Genomic DNA, 24,227 nt, shown 5'->3' with positions numbered 1-24,227 from the left:
AGGATTTCTTAAAAAGAACACAAAATCTAAAGTTTATTTTTAAAATTTATATATTTACTATGGATATATGCAATATGTATGAATAAACATACATATATGACTAAATCAAATTACAGAAAATTTTCTAATGACATAATAAACCAAGAAAAAAGGTAAATTTGGGGAGGTAATTTCAAAGTATACATAGAAGAAAATATTAATATGCAGAATACATACAGAGCTCCTAAAAATAAGAAAAGATAAAAAATCAGGTAGAATAATAGACAAAGAATATATGTATATTCTCAATATAGAGATATATATGTGAATAGTAAGGAAAATAATTTTCAAAGACACTAAACCCCACAAACTGTAAGGAAAGTATATATTAAAGTAGCTCTACCCTACTGCTATCAGTTCAGCAAAAACTTAAATACTGCATCCCTAACTGCCAAGCATTAGGAAGAATGCAGATTTCAGACTCACTGCATAGGCTGGTGGGACTAGTAAACAGAATGTAAGAGCAGGCTCTAACGACCTAACCACAGAAGTACAATTAATAGTATGCATGTACTTAAAGTAGAGTATGCATATCCTGTGATCCACTCAATATAGTTTAGAAAATGTCTATTTTTTTGACAAGAAATATATAAAACATGATTATTAGGGCACTATTTGTAATTTTGATAAAAATAAAAAGCAACCCCAAAGCTCATGACTAATGAAATTCTTACATAAAATACAGTATTGTTATGTGCTAAACTAATAAGCATCCATTAAAATGAATAATCTTATTTACCTATATGCAGTAGCACAGATACATCTCAAAAGCATATTGAGCCAAAAAGAAAATTACAGATTATTAAGTACAATACCATTTATGCAAATATTTACAACAAATACTAGTATTATTATCACATTCCCCTTATTTATTGCTGCAGAACAAATCATCCCAAAATTTAGGTGACTTAAAATAATAACAAAGCTTTTTGCTAGTGCTTTAGATTAAATTGTATTCCCTCAAACTTTGTATGTTAAAGCTCTAACTCCCGATATGATTACATGACTGCATTTGGAATAAGGAAATAATTAAGATTAAATGAGTTCATAATGTTCTCAAAGGAGGAAACATGAGAGACCTGGCTTTGACTCGCTCCTGCCTCTTCCTTGCTCCCCCTTTCCTTCTTCCTCCTTCTCTCTGCCTCTCCATCCTCACCCTTCCTAGATGAAGACAAGAAGGAAGTTGTTTGCAAGCCAGGCAGCATGTCCTAAGCAGTAACCACCCACAGTGATGCCTGATCTCAGACTTTCATCTCCAGACCTGTAAGAAAATAAATATCTGTTGTTTAAGCCACCCAGTCCATGGTATTTTGTAATGGCAACCTGAGTTGACAGATGCAGCCCACAACCTGCAAGTTAAGAGGGGCTTGATGGGGAAATCCCCTTTCTCCTCCACAGAGATTCACCTGGGGAGGTTGAACTCCTCAGAGGCTTGATCGCTGCCCTGTCTTGCACTTGGGGACTGAAAGGTCAAGGCTCCTTAGCATCACTCTCTCCAGAGTGGGTTCTCCAGCCCAGTGGCATCAGCTGCAGCTCTTACATGCTGACTCAGCTCCCAAGGTGTGTGTCCCAACAGGGAGGAAGCCAGGCAGATGCCACAAACCTGGTGATGGCCTGGATTCATTGGAAGTCATGCAGTGTCCCTTCCCCTGCAGGGTTATTAGACACTACCTCTTGATGCGATATAAAAATTACAGACATACTTTTGCAAAGAGTTGCAAACATATTTGCAAGTGTGTGTGTGTGTGTGTACCATACTTGCAAAAGTATTTTTAAGTGGACTAAGCACAAAACAAATTCATGGTGTAATTTCCCCACTTGGGAGATACATGGGACATGCAAAAAAGGTCTAAATCTTTTCCCATTTCTATTTAATATTTTAATTGAGAATAATAGGATAAAGTATTAAGAATTATCTATCCCAGGAGGTCAGGAATGTTGTATATACCAGGTTGGTTGTGTTGTTAGCCCCAACCAAAGCCCTCTCTACAGCCACACCTTCAACAACACTGCCTGACACCCTCCCATGAAAGGTAGGGTCTGCTCTCCTGCTTCTTGGACAGGACTGGCCCCTATGACTTGTTTTGATCACTGGAAAGCAAAGGAGGGTCTAACAGTTCATCACTTTAAGACTAGGTTTGAAGAGGCCTTGCACCTCCCACACTTCTGCTCTCACCCTTTCAGAGCCCTGCCTCCACCATGACAGTTCATGGAGGACAGGAAACTGCCGAGAGCAGAGCAGAGCCATCCCAGCTGCAGCCACCAGGGACCAGCCAGCTCCTGCCTTTCCCGGGATGACCACTAGCTGACTGCAGATACATGAGCAGGTCCACTCAGATAAGCAGAACTTCCCATACAGCCTTGCTTCATGAGAGATAATGAATGAATGATTCATGTTTTAAGCAACTAGGCGTTTAGTTGACATGTTCCGTGGCAATATTAACTGATTCAAAGTGCCCATTATATTATTCTTTACACTTTCAGCAGTGTGGAGGAAGGCAGTGCTAACCCAGGGCCTTGCACCAGCTACATTTCTAGCCCTTTTTTCTTTTTTTTCTTTTTTTTTTTCTTCTCTTGAGTTCTCCCTAAGACCTTAAATTGCCTGGATTCAAATTTTTAATCCTCCTGATGCCTCAGCCTTCCAGAGTAGAGGCATTACAGGCATATGTCACCACTCTTGGCCTAAACATTTCTATAGTTTTCCAGTTTTTCAAAATGATGAAGACAGAAAGCAAAAGTTGAACAGAAAGAGAAATTAAAGCCACCTTGATAGATGGTAATAGATTAATTGGTTCCTTTTTTGCTTGCCATGAGTAATTAAACTCCACAGGTACTTATTAACTCTGTCCCTGAAAGAAGGGCATTCATTACTATCTGAGTACTGTGCCACTTTTAAACACATCAAAACAACTAGACCACACAAATTACAATAAGGAAAGTACACACTACAATGTGCACATCTGTTTGTATATCACTTCTATCCAGAGGACACAAAATACCTATAGGGATTAATCTTCATTTATCTCCTGGGATGAAATAGGCAGGCAGTAGACAATTGCTACTCACATTTTGCCTGTTACATAATGACAATTAAAAATAAATAGCAATGCCATATCAATAAATAAGGTCTTGGTAAATTAAGTTTCCTTAGGCAAAATCTTCTAGGGTGTGTGATGAGATTCAATAATGGAATCTGGTCTACTCATCTGGTGATATCTTTATGTCCTAATCTTTATTTTTTAAAAAATCAATATAATTCTGTGAGAAAATTTTGGGGAATATATTTTATAGTTTGGTAATTTCTTTTAAGAAACTAAAGTTTTCACTTAAAAAAAAAATTTCTTTAGAAAAAGAAAAAATCCATCTGAACAGTGCCCTCCTCTGGGCAGGGTTCTGATAATGAACGAATATTCCAAAGATGCAGACACAAAAGGCAACAATGAGTGATACCCTGTTATTCATAAAATAAGATCCAAGACCCAAAGTCCAATCACTGGGGCATCTAGTAGGATTACTAGTAAAAAAAGAATTACTCAGGTTTCTGAGAACAGAGCATATGCTCAAGAGATCAAACTGCTCCTCATATTTAGACGAGGATGGAGTAGGTTTATTTCACTACCAATGAGAGAAAAAGCACCTCAAATGTTTTGCAACCATTGTAATTTGATTTCATTTTATTCTTTGCCTTATGCTAATAACTCAAAACAATTGTATTATTTTACTTGTGCAACTCTTCATATCAAAACATTCATCAATCAGAAGAAAAATCTCTTAGCTGACTAGATGATCTAATTTTGGAATTGAAAAAATATGATGCAAGTGTGTGCACCCTTAAGTACACATGTGTGTGTTTCGCCCCACACTGACCTGGAATTCATGTTTTCAGGGATTTCTGTGAGGCTCAATACATAGAGCAGATCAAAATTAATTGTTGAGGGAAGCAGCTATTATGGTTCTGCTCTCTTGGGCCAATATATATAAAGACAAAGGTCGGAAATCGATTATGTCACCAGGTCAAGGCCACTTGATGGCACAAAGCCAGCAAATGCTCTTCCTCCATATTTACACAGGACACATCTCTTAAAGAGAGGAAAAAAGGGTGATGTCTAAAGCCGTAATCTCTACTCTTGATAATCACAAGGTTTTTGCGGAAGTTACTATCCAGTACATATTTCTGCTGTCAGACTGCTTCTGTCACTGCATTTAAACCATGAAGTGCATTTGCTGTTGATTCGACTATTGTGGCAGGAAAATGACCTGTAAAGTTCTTTTGAGGAGCTTGGCATTTTGCATATATTATAGAAATACAAGAGGGAAAAATGTGTTAAAAATGAAGTTTATGAAAAGTCATCCAACTAAACTTTACATTTCATAGAACACAGAGACTGCTTGATTTGTGAGACTAAGAGAGAGAGAAAAAAGAAACCTGTCAAGGCAGAAAAAAAATCTCCATATTCTCATGTTTTCAAGGGCAGTTGTCAACTCTTTTTCTCCCTACAAAAATTGCAGCAGTAAGTGACAAAGTAAAAAATGTGCCAAACAGTACTCTTTGACCTCTTTTGGGTGGCTCTGATGTGCAAAGAACTTAATAGGTTGGAACATATGCTTTATTGGGGGTGTGTGGGGGGGTGACAAGTGTGTAAAGAAGATTTGAGAGCAATCTGATTGAAAGCAATGACAAAAGCCTCAAAATTTTATGAGCTCTTTGAAGAGATTTTGGGTTCACGTGAAGGAGGTTAAAATTATATCCTTCAGAGGTAACCATGAGATAGCTCTGCTTAATTTGTAGCGATTAAATAGTGAACTAAAAGATGAAATTTCTAGGTCTGTACCACGACCTGGTGCCAAGTGAAATTCATCAGAGTGGAGCATCTCATCACTGATAACGTGAAATGAAAAACCCATACCTCAGTGAAGGACACCGCTGTAGACCGCATCAACAAGACATTTGCCAGGGATCCACGGCCTTGGAGGGCAATGGCAGCCCTGGGTCCCTCCTACTGACTCCCTGTCGAAGAGGGGCTGGGGGAAAGGAGGTAATTAGCCATTCCACTGCTGGTCAGACAATGATGCCACCCCAGGTTGGGTGGTCAGATCTCAAACCCACAGTCTTACATCCTGACCCAGAACAGGGTTTTATTCCTTAATCCTACTTTCCAGGCTGCTCGCCTGCCTAGCTTCAGTGCAAGCTCAGGACGTTATTTGTGAGAATTAAAAAGCTTGTGCAGCCTGAGTTGCGAGGAGTAGAGAAGGACATCTTTATCATAGTAGCACTCACAACCATCAGCACAACTAAAGGTTGGCCAGAATTTCCATCAAAACCTCCCAATTGCCAGCCATTTATAACTTGGCTGTAAAAATCACTCCTGGGCTGCAATTCGGCAAATAGTGCCTCAGCTGAGCGGGAAAATTGTCCCCTCTGGTAGCAGTTGGTTTGTTTTGGTTTGCCCTTTGTTTTAGTGATTTGAGGAAAATATACAGTTATTTGAAAGACGCTACTTAAATGTAACCCTCTGAAAGAGAAAATGTTAAAGCTTTAAAGCATTTATTTATATTTTTACCTCCAGTAAAAGCAGTGGTTTTGACTCCAAGGTGAATGTGTCCTGGTCCCAATTACTTTTGGTATTTTCAAGAAACAAAGACAAGCCACCCAGCCTTTCATTCAAAGGCATCTGTTTAGAGAAAGGCTCTAAGTGTTTGTGAAGCTTGTTCCCCCCCAGATATGTAAAAGGACAGGCTGTTGCCTGTTGTCTCCAAACTCATTTTCTCCTATAAAGACCAAATCAGTGTGCTCACGCCCGAGAGCTCGGCATTTTTAATTGCCTCGAGGTGCTTATTTGCAGCAAAGGATGAACTCAGGAGGATCAAATAAGGAAGGGAAGAAAACTTGGCTCGTCCTTTCAGATGAACCCATTTATTTTCATCTCTCATCACTTTCACATCTGTGATTTTCTTCCTTCCTCCCAAGAACGGGAGGCGTTTTCTCCTGCCATTAAGGAGAGGTGGTTACTAGGGCCTGAGTCAGGCGTTTCCAGCTTGCTTCTGGAGCTTGACCAGTTTCCCATCTCCACAGCACTTAGGAGAAACTGGAAGCTGGCATTGCCCCATGTGAGCCCCCATGCTAAGTCACCTGGCCGGCTGGTGCCACCTTTGCAAAAACAAACACACAAAACAGAGACTGAAAGTACAACCAGAACAAACAAGCCTTTGGTGTTTAGTTGTGAAGGAAGAGCAACTGGGGCCAAAAGAAGTCACAAGGAATGGAAGAAAGAGGTTAGTGTTGATCCTCACATCCATTAATCCAGGGTTTGGCCTTCAGATTCTTGAAATTCACACTTATCTTTTCTTAAGTGCCCCTAGGAGAGAGAATTACTTCCATTTCAGTGAGGAAAGCACAATAGAAAAGCCAATAATGGAATTTAGTCTCACGGGTCCCATTTGGGGACTTCAGCACTCCTTGCTTAGGGGATTGGATCCAGAGAGAGATCAAAACACCCTTTAAATCCTTCCTGAGTTCCCCTAAAATGGAACGAGAACATTTAAGTACTTTCTCTTGGAGTACGGCACTTATGGAAAAAGACCCCTGCCTGAGGATCCTCACATTCTAAAGGCCTTGATGTGCTTCCTGCCACTGCCCTCCTGCCACTATGTGCAAGGCCAAGGGCACATGCCCATCCAGAGCCTCTGCTTTGCCCCACAGCAAGGCCATGAGCTCATATCAAGGGCCCCAAATCTCCTGTCCAAAAACCTCCAGATGCTCTGCCCTTAGGCCCTTATGGGATGGTAGGTAGAGCTTGATCAAGCCCTCAGACTGGACTCTCCACAGGTGTGTGCAAAGCCCCTTATACAGCAGAGCAAAGCAAGGGGAGAGGGCAGTGCATGAGAATAGAAGCCAGCAAGGCACTGGGGCAGCTCTCCCTATATTGCTCTCCTCTGTACCTGAAGCCTAAGGCTTCTACATTTGAAGCTGGTCTTCCAGGATGTTCTGAAAATAATTGTGTTCAAAATAATAGAAAGATGGAAAAGTATGTTAACAGAGTATGAGTTGGATAAGGTGACTTCTGAATATTTAGACTTCCATTTTGTAGTGTTGTTCCAGGTTCTCTGAAGGTTGTGGATGGGCTTATTGAAAAGTCACACCAACGATGAGCTGAACGGCACCAAGTGTTTTCATGAGTGTCTTAATTACCTTCTCATTGTTGAGACAAATACTTGAAACCCAGAAATTAAGGGAAGTTTCTTTTGGATCATGGTTACAGTACATGGTTGGCTGGCTGTGAGGTGGAACAGCATAGTGGAAGGACCTAGGTAGAGGAAATGTGCTCACACCATGGTAGCCAGGAAAACAGAGACATGAGGATCTGGGAAGGGAGATGCACCCTTCCAGGTTACACCCCAGTGACCCAGCCCTTTGACCAGACCTCACCTCCTAACAGCACACTCAGTTGCTGACCTTACCAGAGGAAAAGTATATTGTCTCAACTATGAGTGCATGAGGTCTTTGGGGGGAATATTCTTGATCTAAATCATAACAGTGAGTATACATACAAAGCTACTGTTTTTTATTTTTCTCTGCATTGAAGTCTGCTTCAATAATCACCCAGAAGTTTACCTGCCACCTTATTTTGCTTTTACTACTTATTAGTTGCCTTTCTAGTGCCTCTTTTTCTCTTTTCTTCACTTCAATTTGTTTCCTCCATGCTCCTTCTTGTTCATCTGGAAATTCTAATATTATTTTCAGTTTTTCTAACTTTTTTTTGAGACAGGGTCTCGCTATGCAGTTCAAGCTGGCCTTGAACTCATGGCAATCCTCCTGCCTCAGCCTTCCAAGTGCTGAGATTATAGGCATGCATCACTATGCCTAGCTCTAATGGTTATTTTTTAGGTCGTAGAAATGATAATGAAACTTTGTTGCATTATTAACAAATGTGAAGATTATCCCTAAGCACACACCCTAAATGAACCCCTAAAAGGCTCTTTTGCTTCTGCACTCTCTTCTCTGATTCATTTCCAGATTCAAGATTTTGCTAAGCTAGTTTAGTTTTGGGCTATTATTGAGTTTTAATTACTGAATGTCCCTTCCAATCCAAGGATGTTTATTTAAAATTCATAGAATTGGGCCGGGAATCTAACTCAGTGGTTCTGCCGCCTGCCTTGCGAGCGCAAGGTCCGGAGTTCAATCCCCGGTACCAAAAAAACAAAAAAAAAAACCCAAACAATAAAATTCAAAGAATTGCATCTAGTAGACCAAAACGGTGTTTCCTAGGCTTATCAAATAAAAAATCAAATTGCGCTTGGACTAAAGATTAAATATATCATGAAACTCATTTAGACCTACTTCACAAAGTTCTTGAAACATTTGGTCAGGTACAACCACAGATTTCAGACAAAAGGGGAAGAGATTGTGTTCCATTAACAAGTATTGACCCAAACCATAGCAGACAGATAGACTGGATGAAGAACATACAGTTCTTCTTTCTGGAGCCAAAGATCATGTCAAAATTAGGCCAAAGAAAACCAGCAGGGCATTGCTAGAGAGGTAAGGGCAGTGGATGCAACTGGATGTGAACCTGCATGTGCCCTTTGAAATCGAGACCGAGAAGGATGCAGTGCCTCAATGTCCAGCACACAGTGGAATTCACTCACCCCTGCTCTTTCCACAGCATTCGGCAAGTTACAAAGCAAAACATTTTTGATGCATAATGTGGGACTGAATTCTTACACATGGCAAGCAAACTATTAATCTCTGTTTAGGGAGAAGTTGAAGCTGGAAGTTTTCTCATTTTACTCCAGCTCAAAAAGTTAGAGGTGATTCTTGAGCTTAAGGCCTTTCGATGTTGACCCAAATGCATGCTCTTCTATACAATCTGAGGTTTCTGTTGTTGCTGTGTTTTCTTTTGCCCTCCTGGAATTGAACTCAGGGCCTTGTATGTGCTAGGCAAGTGCTTTGCCACCAAGCCATGCCTCCAGCACACAGCACAAAACTTTGAATGTAGCACGTGTGGGGAATGATAACAGCTCTCAGCTAGAACAGTGCTGCTCAGACTTTCTGGATTCTCCTTTGTTATGTGCTGTGATGGGAGCGGGAGGGGCAGGAAGAAGGCTTATACTCTTTCTGGTTGTCATTTCCCGACAGCCATTTATGGCAGTCCCGTGAGTCTGACCCCTGGCAGCACCCAGACACATCAGGCCAGCATTGGATTTATGACAGTCCTAACTACTGCCATCCAATCTGCTAACCTGTGCAGGGCACAGACATCAGGAAATATGTCTTTCTGTAAATACAATACAGGGGAACTTATTTGTTGTGGCAGCAAGGAGCAGAAAAGGACATTGCTCTCAGGGCCCCAAAGGGGAAAAAAAGATGATGTATGATATAAGGTAAGATATTAATCATGCCTGACACTTCTGGATAATCAACTGGAGTTATCCTTGGGAACAATTTCTTTTCAAGGATAAAAGAGAAGAAAATAAATGGGGAGGAGCTTATCAAATTTGACAGCATAACCTGATATGATACTGAACAACTATAGCTCAGCATTCTTACTAAAAGGCTGACTGGCAATTAGGTTCAAGAGTGTGAAGGTCATCAAAATGATTGGTGAATATTTTGTTTCCCATTCCTCTCATCTGCACTAGAGTCACGTAGTGGAAGGTCCAAATTTAGTCATTTAGGAGACCTACAATAAGTCAAAGCTCTCATCTTTAAGGTTCATTATATCATGAAGCACTTTCAAGGAAAAGACTGCCATTGTCTACAAGTCTCCAAACCAGCTCAGGCAGAGGCGATAGTGTTTTAGCCTGTGTAGATATATCCACTGCATAACACATGGGACCCAAGCCCCACGCTGGGAACCTGGTGCCCAGCTAGATGTGGGAGGAGATGCACTTTTAACGCTGAGAATGCCTCATATTAACTAACTCCAGGGCAAGAGAAAATACCATTCTCCTCCTTAGAGTACAAAGGAGTAAAGAAAAGAAGGAACACTTGCAAGTTACTGAAGGATTAAGTATTAACTTTGATCCTTTCATGGCAAAGGTCCATCAGAGGAGCAACAAGTAGGAGATATTACCTATGATGCGGTATTTGTGAGTGTGAAGTATAATCCCTCAATAATCAAATCAAACCATTAATACTCTTTAGAATTAATGCCATCTGCTGCCTATAACCACAAAACCAAAAACACTGTGATCTCAACCTTTTGGGACTTGAGCCAAGCATTAAAATCTAAAGTTAAGACATTTTTTATTGAATTCTTCTATTTCCTTCATTGGAACTCAATCCTCAGATTTTTATTTTTGTAAAAATGTTTTGCAATGGTATAGTCCTCTATACTTCACAAAATGGCTTTGCCATTTTAATTTTCATACCAGTTCTGCATTTTATTTCAACAAAAAATGATCTGTTGACTATTTTGTGACAGCTTCTATTCCAGGCACTTGGAAATGCAAATAGAATAGAAAAGAATAGAAAGAATAGAATAGAAAGGCTTTCTTGACATACTGAAGTCTTGAGGAAGATGCACAAATAGCTAGCTCACAGTGCTATTCTAAGGGCTGTAATACAGTACATGAGCAAGAAGAGGTCAAGTGACTTTCCCAAGGACATGCTGCTGCTACGTGATAGAAGAAGGAAACAAGTCCATGGCCTTTGACCCAAATTTAGACTGTTTTCCACTGTCCCAAAGCTACTTTCTCCTATCAGCCAAACTCCTGGCCATTCATCAGATTTCCCTTCCTTAATTTAGAGAGTATGGTTTACAGAATTGCTAACACACTCTCTTGCATCTGTCTTTCAGCACTCTTGCCCCACTTATGTCTGTGCACTGATTTTAGTTTTATACTCTTAGCCGCTTAAGTCCCAGGGGCCACTCTTGACCTTCTCTACCCTTTAGATTATACCAGGACTCTTCAGCTTCACTCACCTGGGAAAATTTCTTGCTCATTCCCACCTTCTATTAACTGCAGTCTGCTCTGAATCCACCAGCTGTGACTACTTGAACAAGCACGTCACAGCTTAGACACAGGAACACATCATATCCTTTAAGGCAATCACCATAAGAGAGGTTACAGATTTATTCTAATGATGCTGCAATTGCTCACATTCATATTATATTAGGAACTGCATTTGACATTTTCAATTTCTTTCGCTTTGAATTACTAAGACGGTGGAAAAACTGCAACCTTTTGATGTTGCCTTTGATTTTTGGAAACAGTCAATAGACCCAACCAGTGAAAGATAATGCCATTTGCTTCAAAATGAGCTTATAATTTGTTGATTTTTATAATGGGTGATTCAATAAGTAAAATCAGTTATACTTTGGGGCAGTGTTAGTATGAATTAAGAAAAAATATACTTTCCTATGGTGACTTCTCTGAGGAAGTAGAGTCTAGTTATTAATACTTATTAATCAATGGAAAAAATAAGTTATTTGTTTTTATATAGATAACATCATACATCTTTTATGGGATATGTTATGGAATTCAGTACATGTATATAATGCATAATAATCAAATCAAAGGAATAAGCATTTCCATCTCTTCAACATTCATTATTTTAGGTACTGAGAATTTCCTACTCTTTTCTGGTCATTTTGAGATATATCACACATTATTTTAAGATAAAGGTATCCTACTGTGCTATAGAAAACTGGATGTAATACTTGTGGCTGTGTATAGTGCCCCTTATTTAATTTATTTCCCTTCCCTATCCTTTGCCAGTCTCTAATGAAAGCTACTTCATTCCATTCTTAAACAGAATCAACTATTTAATTTCCACAAATGAATAATATAATATAATATTTACTCTTCTGGGTCTGGCTTATTTTGCTTAACATAATGGTCTCCATTTTCATTCATATTACTGCAAATGACAGGATTTTATTCCTCTTTATGGTTGAATAATACTCCACTATGTACATATGCTTATATTCTTTATCCATTCATCCACTGATAGGCATTAACCTTGAGTCTATATTTTAGATACTGTAAATAGTGCTACAATAAACACAGGAGTATAAGCATCTGTTTGGTATAATAATGTCATCTTCTTGGATATACACTCAGTAGTGGATTTCTGGGTCAAATAGTTCTATTTTTAGTTTCTGAGGCATCTCCATATTGTTTTTCATAATAGCTGTATTAATTTACATTTCCACCAACAGGTATAAGAGTTCCCCTTTCCCTACAGCCTTACCAACATATGTTACTATTTTGTTTTTGTCTTTTTGATGATATACATTCTAACTGAGATGAGACAATACCTCATTGTGGTTTTGATTTGCATTTCCCTGTTGACTAGTGACATTGAGCACTTTCTTCGTATACTTGTTGGCCATTTGAATATCTTCTTTTAAGAAATGTTTATTAAGGTCTTTAGTCCATTTTTAATTGGGGGGTTTTTTTGGTGTTTGGCTTTTTGAGTTATGTATATACTCTGGATCTTCTTTAGGTATAGTCTTTGTTGATTTTTTTATATATACAAAAGATTCTTAGTTTAATACAATCCCATTTGTCTATTTTTACTTGTTTATTTGGGGATCTTGTCCCCAAAACCTCATTGCCTACACAAGTGACTTAAAGTATTCCCCCTATATTTTCTTGTTATTTCATACTTACAGTATTTTACATTCAGGTCTTTGATCTATTTTGAGTTAAGTTTTGTGTACAGTGAAAGGAAAGAATATAGATTCATTCTGCATATGTATATCCAATTTTACCAGGACTGTATATTGAAGAGACTGTCCTTTCCAATGAGTGTTATTGTTGCCCTTGTCAACAATTAGGTAACTGTTATGAACATGGATTAATTTCTGGGTTCTGTATTTTGTTACATTGATCTCTGTGTGTGTTTTTATGCCAGTACCATGCTGTTTTGGTTTTTGTAGTTTTGTAGTATGCTTTGAAGTCCAGCATTATAATGCTTTCAGCTTGTTTTTCTTGCTCAGAATTGCTTTGGCTATCCTGGGTCATTTGTGGTTCCATATTAATTTTCAGAATGTTATTCCTATTCCTGTAAAGATAGTCATTGGTATTTTGATGGGAATTGCATTGAAGCCATAGTTGTTTTAATAATATTTTTTCAATCCATGAACATGAGATTTCTTTCCATTTTTTGCTGTCCTCTGTAATTTCCTTCATCATTGTTTCATAATCTTAACTGCAAAGGTATTTCACTTTCTCAGTTAAATTTAGAGTGGAATATTTTATTTTTGTAGTGATTATGAATTTGAATTGCCTTCATTTTCTATAAGTTCATGATTGCCTATGTGAACAGCTACTGTATTTTTATGTGAATTTTATATCTTACAACTTTACTGAATTTTGTTTATCAGTTCTAACATCTTCTGGATGGAATATTCAGTTTTTTCTATGTATAAAATCATGTCATTTGTAAACAGGGATACTTTAGCTTACCAATTTGGATGCCCTTTATTTCTCTTGCCCATTGTTATCACAAAAACTTCCAAGACTATGTTTTTAAAAATGGTGAAAGTAAAAAAAAAAAATGATGAAAGTAGAAACATTTATCTTGTCCCCATTTCTTAGAGAAAAAAAAAAATTAAGTTTTTTCCAGTTCAGTATGATTTTTGTCTGTGGATTTTTCATATATATCCATTAGTATATATATAGTATGTATAATATATACCCATTAGTATTTTAAGGTATGTCCCTCCTCTGCCTAATACTTGAAAGTTTTTATTATGAATGAATCTTACAGAATGTTTTTTCACATCTATTGAGATATTGGTATGCTTTTTGCTTTTCATTCTGTTAATGGGTTATATCATATTTATTGATGTGTATTTCAAAACATCCTTGCCTCCCTAGCATGACTCCTACTTGATCATGATGTAGAAATGTTGTGTGTGACATGGTGTTTCAAATATGGCTTGCTAGTATTTTTTTTTTTTTTGAGAATTTTCACATCTTTATTCATCAGGACTAAGGGTCTGTAGCTTGCTTGCTTGTTTTCTCCATTTTTTGTTGTTGTGTTTTTGTCTGGTTTTGCTATTAGAGTAATGCTGATCTTACAAAAATAAGTGGCCAGTTTCCTCTATTTCAATTTTTTGGAATAGTTTCAGAACCATTGGAATAAGTCTTCTCTAAACATTCTATATCATTCAGCAATGAAACCATTAGGCCCTGGACATTTTGTTAGATGGCCAGCTTTCAATCTTATTAATTATTATTGTTCTATTTTAATTTTCTTTTTCTTCTCGATTCAATTTTTGTAAGTTATATGTGTTCAGGATTTTATTGACTTCTAGGTTTTCTGGTTTTTCAGCATAGCATTTTCTTATCCTTTGTATTTTTGTGGTGTCAGTTGAAATGTGTCCTTTTCATCTCTGATTTTATTTATTTGGGTTTTTTCTCAGTTTCTTTTAGTCTAGCTAAAGGTTTGTCACTTTATCCTTTCAAAAAAACAACTTTTTGTTTCATGGATTTTTTAATACTTTTTTAGTTTTGACTTTATTTCCATTCTGATATTTTTTTCCGTCTATTAATTTTGTGTTTGCTTTATTCTCCTTTTTCTAAATCCCTAAAGTGAATTGTTAGATTGTTTACTTGAGTTGTTACTTTTTTGATGTGTAAGTTTATTGCTGCAGTCTCCCTCTCTTTACTGCTTTGGCTATATCCCACAGATTTCAATATGTTCAGTGTTGTCATTTTCATTTGATTTCAAAAATCTTTTGATTTCCCTTTTAGTTTCTTCAGTTACACATTGGTCATTTAGGAGCATGTTACTCAGCTTTTGTGCATTCCATCCCTCCTCTTCTCTTTCATTATACTTTTATTTTGTTCTGATCTGAGAAGATACATGGTATTACTTGTGTATAACTATTCCTCCTTGCTTATGGTTTCCATTTGCATTTTATGAATTTTTCAGACCATTCAATTTTAGTCTATATGGATCCTCATCAGTGAGAGGAGTTTATCTTAGGTGGTACGTAGTTGAGACCTGACATGTATTTTAGTCTATCCAGTCAGTCTATGTCTTTTGATTGGTGAATTTAACCCATTTATATTCAACATTATTATTGATAGGTATGGCTTTCCCCATCATTTTATTGCTTTCTGCTTGTTTGTATATTCTTTCTTAGTTTACTACATATGAATTATTTGCATAATTTTTGGAGTTTCCTGCCATGCTAAGGTTTAGTTCTCTTCTTATTCTTTTTTATGTACCTGTTCTTCTAATGCATTTTTTATGTCAGTGTGTTTTCATGATGGTGCTTGTTATCCTTTTGTTTCTAGTGTAGGACTCCTGCAAGTATTTCGTGTAGAGCTAGGCTTTGAATATCCTCACATTCTGCTCATATAGGAAAGACTTTATCTTTCATTTTTGAAGGTTAGTTTTACTAGGCAGAGTTCTCTTGGTTGGTAGGGTGTTTTGTTTTGTTTTGTTTACCTTTCCTTTTAGTACTCTGAATATATCATCCTATTCTCTTCTGGCCTCTAAGGTTTCTGTTAAGAAATCTCTCTAATGGACAGTTCCTTACATGTGACCTCATGATTTTCTCTGGTCTATAAGGTTTCTACTAAGAAATATTATCTAATGGACAATTCCTTACATGTGACCTCATGCTTTTCTCTTGTTATTTTGAGAATTCACTGTCTTTAACTATTGATATCTGACATATGCTTTGAGGAAGGGCTTTTTGTGGTTGACACTCCTTGGGGTCCTTTAAAAATTTCTTGTACCTGGATCTCTATATCTCTTTGAAGAATTAGGATGTTTCCAGGTATCATTTTATTGAATAAGTTTTTCAACACCTTTCTTCCTTGCCTTCTAGAATTCCCATCAAGTGGCTAATTTAATACTTAATTGTATCCCATACATCTCAAACTTTCTTCATTCTTTTTAGATTTTTTATAGTTTCCTTTTATCCCTTTTTTCTTTTTCTTTCTTTTTGTTGTTTGTCTAATTTTTATTTCAAGTTCAGAAATTCTTCCTTTGTCTGTTCTACTCTGTGGTGGGAGCACTCCACTGTATTTTTATTCCATTGATTGAAATTTTTAGCTCCAAGATTTCTGGTTGGTTCTTTTGTATGGTTTCTGCTTCTTTGATGAATTTTTAATTGATACCCTAAATTTTTTTCTCATTTCTTAATGTTTCCTTATTTGTATTCTCTACATGTCTCTGAGTTTCCTTAGGATCAAAGTTTTGAATTCTTTTTCAGGAATTTCTTATATTTCCTTCAAACTAAGATCTACTTCTGAAGAATTGCTGTTTTTCACTGAAGATGTCATCGTTTCTTTCATATGTTTTGTATCCCCACATTGAAGTTTTCACATCTAATGTAATTTATGGAATAGCTTTTATAGAAAAAAATTTTAGATGTAATATCTGGTATAGGTTAGGTAGGTCCTTGACTTTGGTTATACTTGTGCTCAAAGATGTAGCCTCTGTGTGATTTCTTCAGTTCTGCTTGATGTCAACAATGTGCAAGAATGCTTTACTAGATAGAATGCAGCAGTTTGTAAAGACACTTGTGCAACTTTTAAGTGGTCATAGGCTTTCAAACGTGCATGTCCTCATTCCTCATACAATCAAGCACTTGATGGCTGATAAGCTTGTGACAAGTGCCCCAATGTCTGAGATGCAGGACGTGGACTGTTGCCAGGACCCTCAGGGCAAGCACAAGTGACACCAAGGGTTGTTTGCACAGCAGCCATGGTTCCTAAGCCTCAACATGTCCCCAGAACTCTCAAAATGAATTCAATAGCTGTCTGGCCCTGTAGCCCTGGCAACCACAGCTCTGGAGCCACAGGATGGGATGGGATCTTCCCTAGGTCCTTCAGAAGGAATGGGCAATGTTGGTCTCTGACTCTGGTGATCATAAACCTGAGGTTGTGGGATGTTTTCCTAGGCCCCATAGGGTGATAGCCAATGGCTCTTTGGGCTTGTAGTGCTGGTAGCAGCTCTTCTGGAGCTGTGGGGTACAGATGGCTTTTTTTTCCCAGATAACAAGGTACAATCACAAGTGATACTGGGGCATTTGCCACAAGAAGGTACAGTCCCAAGTCCTTGGACTGTTACTAAGCTCTTCCCTAGTTCCTCCAAGGTGTATGCAGATACCACTTGGATTGGCACTGGTATCCATGTTCCTAGAGATTACAATGTAGCTATGACTTTTCCTAGTTCTCATGGGTCAAGCATGGTTGACACTGGGACTTGGGGCTTTGGTATCTGAAATTCTGGAGCTGCAAGTCGTAGATGGGGAGTTCCTTAGGTCAAATTGGGGCAAGAGCTGGTAGGCCAGACTTGTGGTGTTGAAAGCATTGGTTACAGAGTGTGAAGGACAAAAACAGGACCTTCCCTTTGTCCTTGAGTGATATTTCACATCAACTGCTAGAGCCACAAGACTGTGGGCTATGAGGAAGACCTTCCTAATGCCTGCCAAGTGAGTGCAGCTGATGCTAGAATTGGTACACTTGTAACAGGACAGCTATCCTGGACCTGAAAAACAAGGATAGAACCTTCCCCAGGACCTGCAGGGTAAAAGAAGTCACTGCAGTCCCAAAGTTATAGGATGTGGTGACCTTCCCTACTTCCTGCTGGTTCTCATAGCTGTATTTCTGGAGCTCTGGGATGCAATTGGGTCTTTCCCCCTGGTCATGGGGGATGGGTGATGCTAGGATTTGGGTACCAGCAGCTACAGTCTCATGGGTGTGGGTTGAGGAGGAGACCTTCTTAGTTCCCACCACGTGAACACAGACAGGACTTAGGATGGCAGAAATGGCAACTTCAGATCCTGAAGCTGCAGGACAGTGAAGGACTTTTGCAGGCATCAAGGGGACAGCTTTCACCAGCATCCTCAAGACCGTGGGCTAGAGAAAGACCTTCCTTTTTCCATAATGCCAGTGTGGGTGATGCCAAGTTTGGGGCACTGAGACCCACATCCTTGGAATTTCAGGACACAAATGCAGCCTTTCTTTGGATCTGCAATACAAGTATAAGTGAAGCTGCAATTTTCTGCACCAGCAGCTGCAGTCTCAAGGCCATGGACTAGGGAAAGATCATGCCCTAGTTACCACCGCATGGGAATTGGGCTTGTGGCTACAGCAACCACTACTCCTGAAGCTGAAGAATGCTAAGACAGCTGGCTTCCACTCTTTGAGACACACACAGGCCCAAGCCTTCTGGAAGCACCAAGGAAACCAGCTGTCAGTCTCTGAAGCAGAATAACATTAGTAGGAGTTATTGTTACTTAGGTTTGCAGCCCTTTATAGTAGAGTAGTTGCTCTTGGTCCAAGCAGCTCCCCAAACTGGATTTAAAGCCTAAGAGGAATAGGAAATTCTCCTGCAGTTAGGGGCTCAGGCCTGCTGCTATGATTACTGTTCTTGGCAATTTCTTGCATCCTTTTTCCCAGCAGAATAAAGTCCCTCCAACTCTAGGAAGCCAGAATTGAAGTTTCAATTTGTTCTTCGGGTTGCCTTTCTCAAGAATAATAGAAGTTTGGGGACTGTCTGTTTGAAAAGAACTTGGGCCTTATTAGGTCAGGCCTGCTGAATTCAAACTTACCACATGACCTTCTGTTTTACCTTTCTCATGTTTTTATTTTGGTTGTATTTTATTTTAAGATATACTTTTCTGTTAAATTAATTTTGAAAGGTTCTACTTTGAATAATACCTCACAAGTACTGCTCTTTCCTCTGCCCATCTATTCCACTTATGCAGATTTTGTACTGAATTAGTTCATTTTATTTTATTTTGCTAAATTACTTTTCCTGGGGCTAAAGGAGATTTTGAAATGATGACATTATACAGGGTTACAACTGATCAAGTATCAAAAGTTTCTAATTCACAAAAAAACAGTCGTTTAGAAACCAAAGAGTGATAGAAATCTATTTAGCATCCTGAAGACCAGGAAATCTAGTAAAATACATTGAGACTACATGGTAAATATGTAGCAAAAGAGCCTGGAGATGAAAAGGTATAATTCAAGCCCAATGACAGACTAGCAAAGAGATTCTTAAAACCTTCTGGAGCTAGTACTGCATCTGTTTTTACAATAAAAAGGCTTCTGTTTTCTAAGTAAGAAAAATATCTTACAGAATATAAAGGCAACTCCAGGTGCTGGCTGCATTGTTCATGCTTTATATCATTTATGGACTGGGTCTCTTTAGTTATGCAATGAGAAAACCAGATATATATTCTGACCTCTAAGGAATAAAACACATATAAAACATTTACATCATTAAAGATAATTGTGTCTCAAATATAATTAAATATATTCTTAAGGCTTATCCACACAGATTCTTCTCAAAATTAATGCCTAATAGATTCTCAAAATTTGAAGTCTTTTACTGAAAACTCTTGAAGAAGAAATAAGTATAATTGAATTTCTCTCCTACAGAAAAAGTTCTAAAAACATTTTAGACAATAGTTTCCCAAAGAACTATTCTCCAACAAAATTTCTTCAGTTTCCTTTAGAATTTCAGCCCTTGGCATTCTCATCTCCTTGATCTGTTATATCTTCTACAAGTAACCCTGGACCCTGGACCTTGTGTGAAGAATTGCTCTCTCTAGGTTTTGTCCAGCTATTTCTTCTACTTGTTACTCCAGTAAATGTAAGGAAGGGACCAAAAGGCAGACAGACCCCACACATAATCTTTTACAAGGCATGATGGAAAACAAAAAACCTGTAAGTAGTTATATTTTATTCTTATGATACTATCAGCCCTTACAATTAAGAATAACAAAATAGTGTCCATATTTAACAAAGCCGTAGTCGGGGGAAAAAATCCTCTCTAAATCAAATGTAAAAATGCATCCATTTTGGAAAATGGTCTAGTAGTTCCTCAAAAGTTGAAAATAAAGTTATCAGCTGACCCAGCAAGTTTACTCCTGAATATGGAATACTCAAGTGAAATGGAAACATAGGTCCAAACAATTATTTGTATATGGAGAACATCATTATTCCTAATAGACAAAGGATGCATAACCCATATGTCTATTAACTGAGGAATGGATAAACAAAATGTGTTACACCCATACAATGGAGTATATGTTTCAACAATGAAAACAAGTGGAGCACTGATAGTCTCAATACAGCTGACTCTTAAAATACATGTTATATAAAAGAAGCTTAGTCATAAAAACCATGTATTGTATGATTCTCATTATATAAATGTCCAGAATAGGGAAATTTATACAGATACAGGGTAGATTAATGGCTAACGCTGAGGAGTTTCTGGGAAAATGGGAGTGGATGCCAAGTACATGATTTTTCTTGGGTTGGTTAAATATCCTAAAAACTCATTTTGCTGATGGTGTGGTATACTAAAAATTATTGAAACACTTTCAATCGGTGACTTGTGTGGTACAAGAATTATGCATATATGTCAATAAAGTTGTAAAAAGAATCCTCCAACATAAATCCTATCATCCTCTACCCCAAAACCACAGAAAAAGAATACAGAACTTCATTGTTCAAATTATTTCTGGCATTAATTTTATAGTTAAGAGGTATTTCCCAACATCGTAGCCTGGGGTTTTATGTATATTGTGTCTAATATTCACAAACTTGCATCCTCCTTTCTGTCACAGAACACTGTATAATAAACATTTAATTTAGAAATGTGTCCTAGATACACGATCCTATCATGTATATTTAACATTAAAATCCACAGAAAGGGAATAAATTACATAAAGTATGAATAAAATAATGAACTCTGAAGTTATAACAAAAATAATGACAATGAATCTTTTTGTAGCTGCAATTTATTACATGAAAATGTAGTTTTTTGCCCCTGTGAACTATGTCTGCTATCCTGAGTCACCCTGCTCTGATACCCATGTAAAATAGTGTAAAGTGGACACTATTTGATTTGGTCTCTATTTCTGTATTAGTCAGCTTTCTCATTGCTGGCACAAAATACCTTAAACTCAAAACTTAGAGGAGAGGTTTATTTTTGCTCAGGATTTAGAGGTTTCTGTCCATGGCCAGCTGGCTCCAAGGCAGAAGCGTCATGGCAAAGGGGCATGGTGGAAGAAAACAGTTTACCTTGTGGAGGCTGGAAGCAGAGAGACAGGAAGAGACAGGAAGTGGCTCTGGACAGGAGACAGCCTTCCAAGTCACAGCCCCGGAGACCCACCTTCTCCCAGGCATCAGGTCTTAACAGCTCACTCAACTATTAACTCACATTAATCCACTGATAAGCAGAGCACCCCAAAATCCAGTCAACTCCCAAAAACCTCACCTCTCAACACATGAAATCTTGGAGATATATTTTAGATCTAAAACATAACAATTTCCACTAAAAGGGACCATGACCCTTTGGAGAGTAGTTTAAAAATGGGAGGAATTAAGACAAGCGTGGAAAATCTGGTTGGAAAGTAAGAATGCTTTCCTAACTATCTACATTTCAGAGGTTGATTGAAACTGTTGTATATGAAGGCCCTGAGTCAATGATAATTAAAGAGGATGAAATTATAACATGCAGAAAAATCATTATTTACTGTTGTGAGGCAATTGACCAATGCCAAATTTCTAGTATGTTTTAATAGAAGGGTATATAATTAGAACAAATCATTGAGTTGAAGAATAAACATAAACTAACACCAATTTGTTTAATTGAGACATTTTCTCCCTTTCATTAGGTAATTCAAAGAGTAACTGTAGAAAAAGCAGTTAAGGTTTTTGTGTGTTCTGTTGGAGATTTAAGAACTATTTTTAAAAGAATCAAAGACTAGGCCTGTTGAGTTGCTAGGAGGTTGGCAGGAGACTGGACAATCCCTCTCTGACTCAATACCTGCTTTAGGTCTGGCTCATGGTAGAAACTTGAACCCTTTTGCTATTATATTTTAAATGGGAACTCCTATTCTTTGCCTATGTTGGCATCCATCCATTCCAGGTATCAGTAACATTATTAACCCCTGTGCTAATCTCTCTCTGACACTATATTTATGACCATGATTCCAACATAAAATTCCAAGTAACTAAATGTGACTAGAATGTAGTGACCCAGTATATTTCTGGGTGAAAATTAAGATGGGAAAGTTGAGCCAGATCAGAACCCTATTTTTTTGGCTGGGGAAGATACCTAATATTTATTACAAAGACAACATAGAGCCATTGAAAGATAATTGGAGCCCTTTCAGGCCTGTGCCATTTGGCATTGACAATAATGTATTAGTCAAGAACATTTGGAAGTCATTGTGACCAGAAATGGGCTAATAGTCACAGAAGCTATCATGTAGCCTATTGAATATACTTCCTTCAGAAAGTGTTAGGAGTCAAATCAAAATCATTAATTTCATGAACAATTTTTAAGGGAATTTTGTACCTGGCATAAACTGAATGAAGGCCTATATATGGCTTAAACATGACAATATAGTCATTAGGAAAAGTGCCTTAGCATTCTATTTTTTCCAAATCAATGTGTAAATAAAATTTTATCCAAAGACGAACAGAAACATTCCTGTGGCTGAATAACTTGGGTCTGTTGCCCATTGTAACAATGGAGAATATATCGCATGGGTCATGGGGCAGTAGATCGGTAAGATGATTTTAGAAAACAATTTGTAGGATTTGGGTTAATTTTAGGTGGGTTTTGAGGATTTCAAAAACAAAGCCATCACTCTAGGTTAAATGCTGTCTGAAGAGATTCTATGATTTGCTATTTTAGTAGCCCATATCTAAAATAAGATTGAAGCCAGGCTAAAGCTGCCAATTGGTAAAGAAGCGTTAGTCACTCATACCATAGGGAGATATTTGGTATTTTTGTGGTTTTATGTTACTTTGTTTTTTGTCTGGGCTTAGACAAAATTGTGGGAATGATCTTTATTTTTTGTAATCATAGCTTAATCATAGCTACAGAGTGATCTTGTGTGATTTCGATGGTCCATGAGATTGTTTGCATCCAACAGAGAATGCCAAGGAAGAATAATACAAGACCACCTCCCAGGCTTCATATGGTTGCTTTTCTCTTATATGAGCAGCAAGGGAAGAAATCTCGGTAACCTGAGCTTAGTATAACAAAGAGTGATGATTTAAGCCAAATTTGAAATTATAGCAAAGGCACATATGCTTCTTGCTTGGTTAAATGCTGTAAGATTTACATGGGCTTTATTGTGGTTGTGATCTTAAATGACTTGGTTATCAGCCTGTGGTGCTATTGGAAGGGCGTGGAACCTTTAGGAGGTTTTGCCCAATGGGGAGTTTAGGTCCATTAGGGGAACACTCGCTGGGAAATACATGCTGGGACCCTGGCCTCTGTCTCTCTGTCTCTTTCTGTCTCCTTCTTCCCCTCCTCTGTTCCCTCCCCCCATCCTCCACCCCCTTTTCCTGTCCACCATGACAGGACCTGAGCTGTGTCACTCCACCATGTGCTCCTGCCATGATGTTCTACCTCACCCAGGCCCAAAACACTGGAACCAAGGTGACCATGGACTGAAAGCCAGAGTCAAACTCTTGATTATCATTCCTCCTTTTTGTTTATCTCAGCATTTTGTCATAGCAACATAAAATTGACTAAGATGAGCCTTTGTCACAATTCAAATGCCTGGGAAACATGACAAAGATAAGGAAGCATGTGTTAAGTATATTTATTTATATCTTCCCTGTTTAACTTAAAAATGAGATCCTTAATTTATTATTTAAATATCATTATGTAACAGTTTCCTTCTCAAAATCCAGATTTTTCAACTGACTATAAAAATACTATAACATTAAAATAATGCCACCTCTTATGTTCTATAATGTTAAAATACTGTTGACAATGACTGCTTGTTACTCACCATGGAACTTTGAACAAAAACCATTTTATTAGTTAGGATGAAGAATAATAAAGATCCTGGTTTGTTAGAATATTGAAGATCAATTTATAGGGAGAATAGTGGAAGAGAAAGCAGAAGGCAAGAGCTGCATTAAGTTGGCTATTTTATGAGAAATGGTAATTTTGTGGTTGGTCAATAATATAAAAAATTGTTAGAGAAAAAAATAGGACTAACTCTTATTCTAAAACTTTCATATATAATATCTTGTTCTTTTTAAAAATTTTCTTTGGCTACTGTGCATTCTTTTGTGAGTTTGGGGGCACTTTATAAAATTTCTTTCTAACTGATATAGGAAAATAAAAAACGTACATATTGTATTAATGGGATACCATGTAACATTTCAATACATAAACATTGTGTAACAGTTAATCCAGGTTAAACATGTTTATTTCTTCAAAC

This window comes from Heterocephalus glaber, unplaced genomic scaffold (assembly GCF_053883595.1).
Source record: "Heterocephalus glaber isolate CG9 unplaced genomic scaffold, H.glaber_assembly_v1.0 deba00001481, whole genome shotgun sequence".
NCBI lineage: Eukaryota > Metazoa > Chordata > Mammalia > Rodentia > Bathyergidae > Heterocephalus > Heterocephalus glaber.
This window is presented reverse-complemented; position numbering follows the sequence as displayed.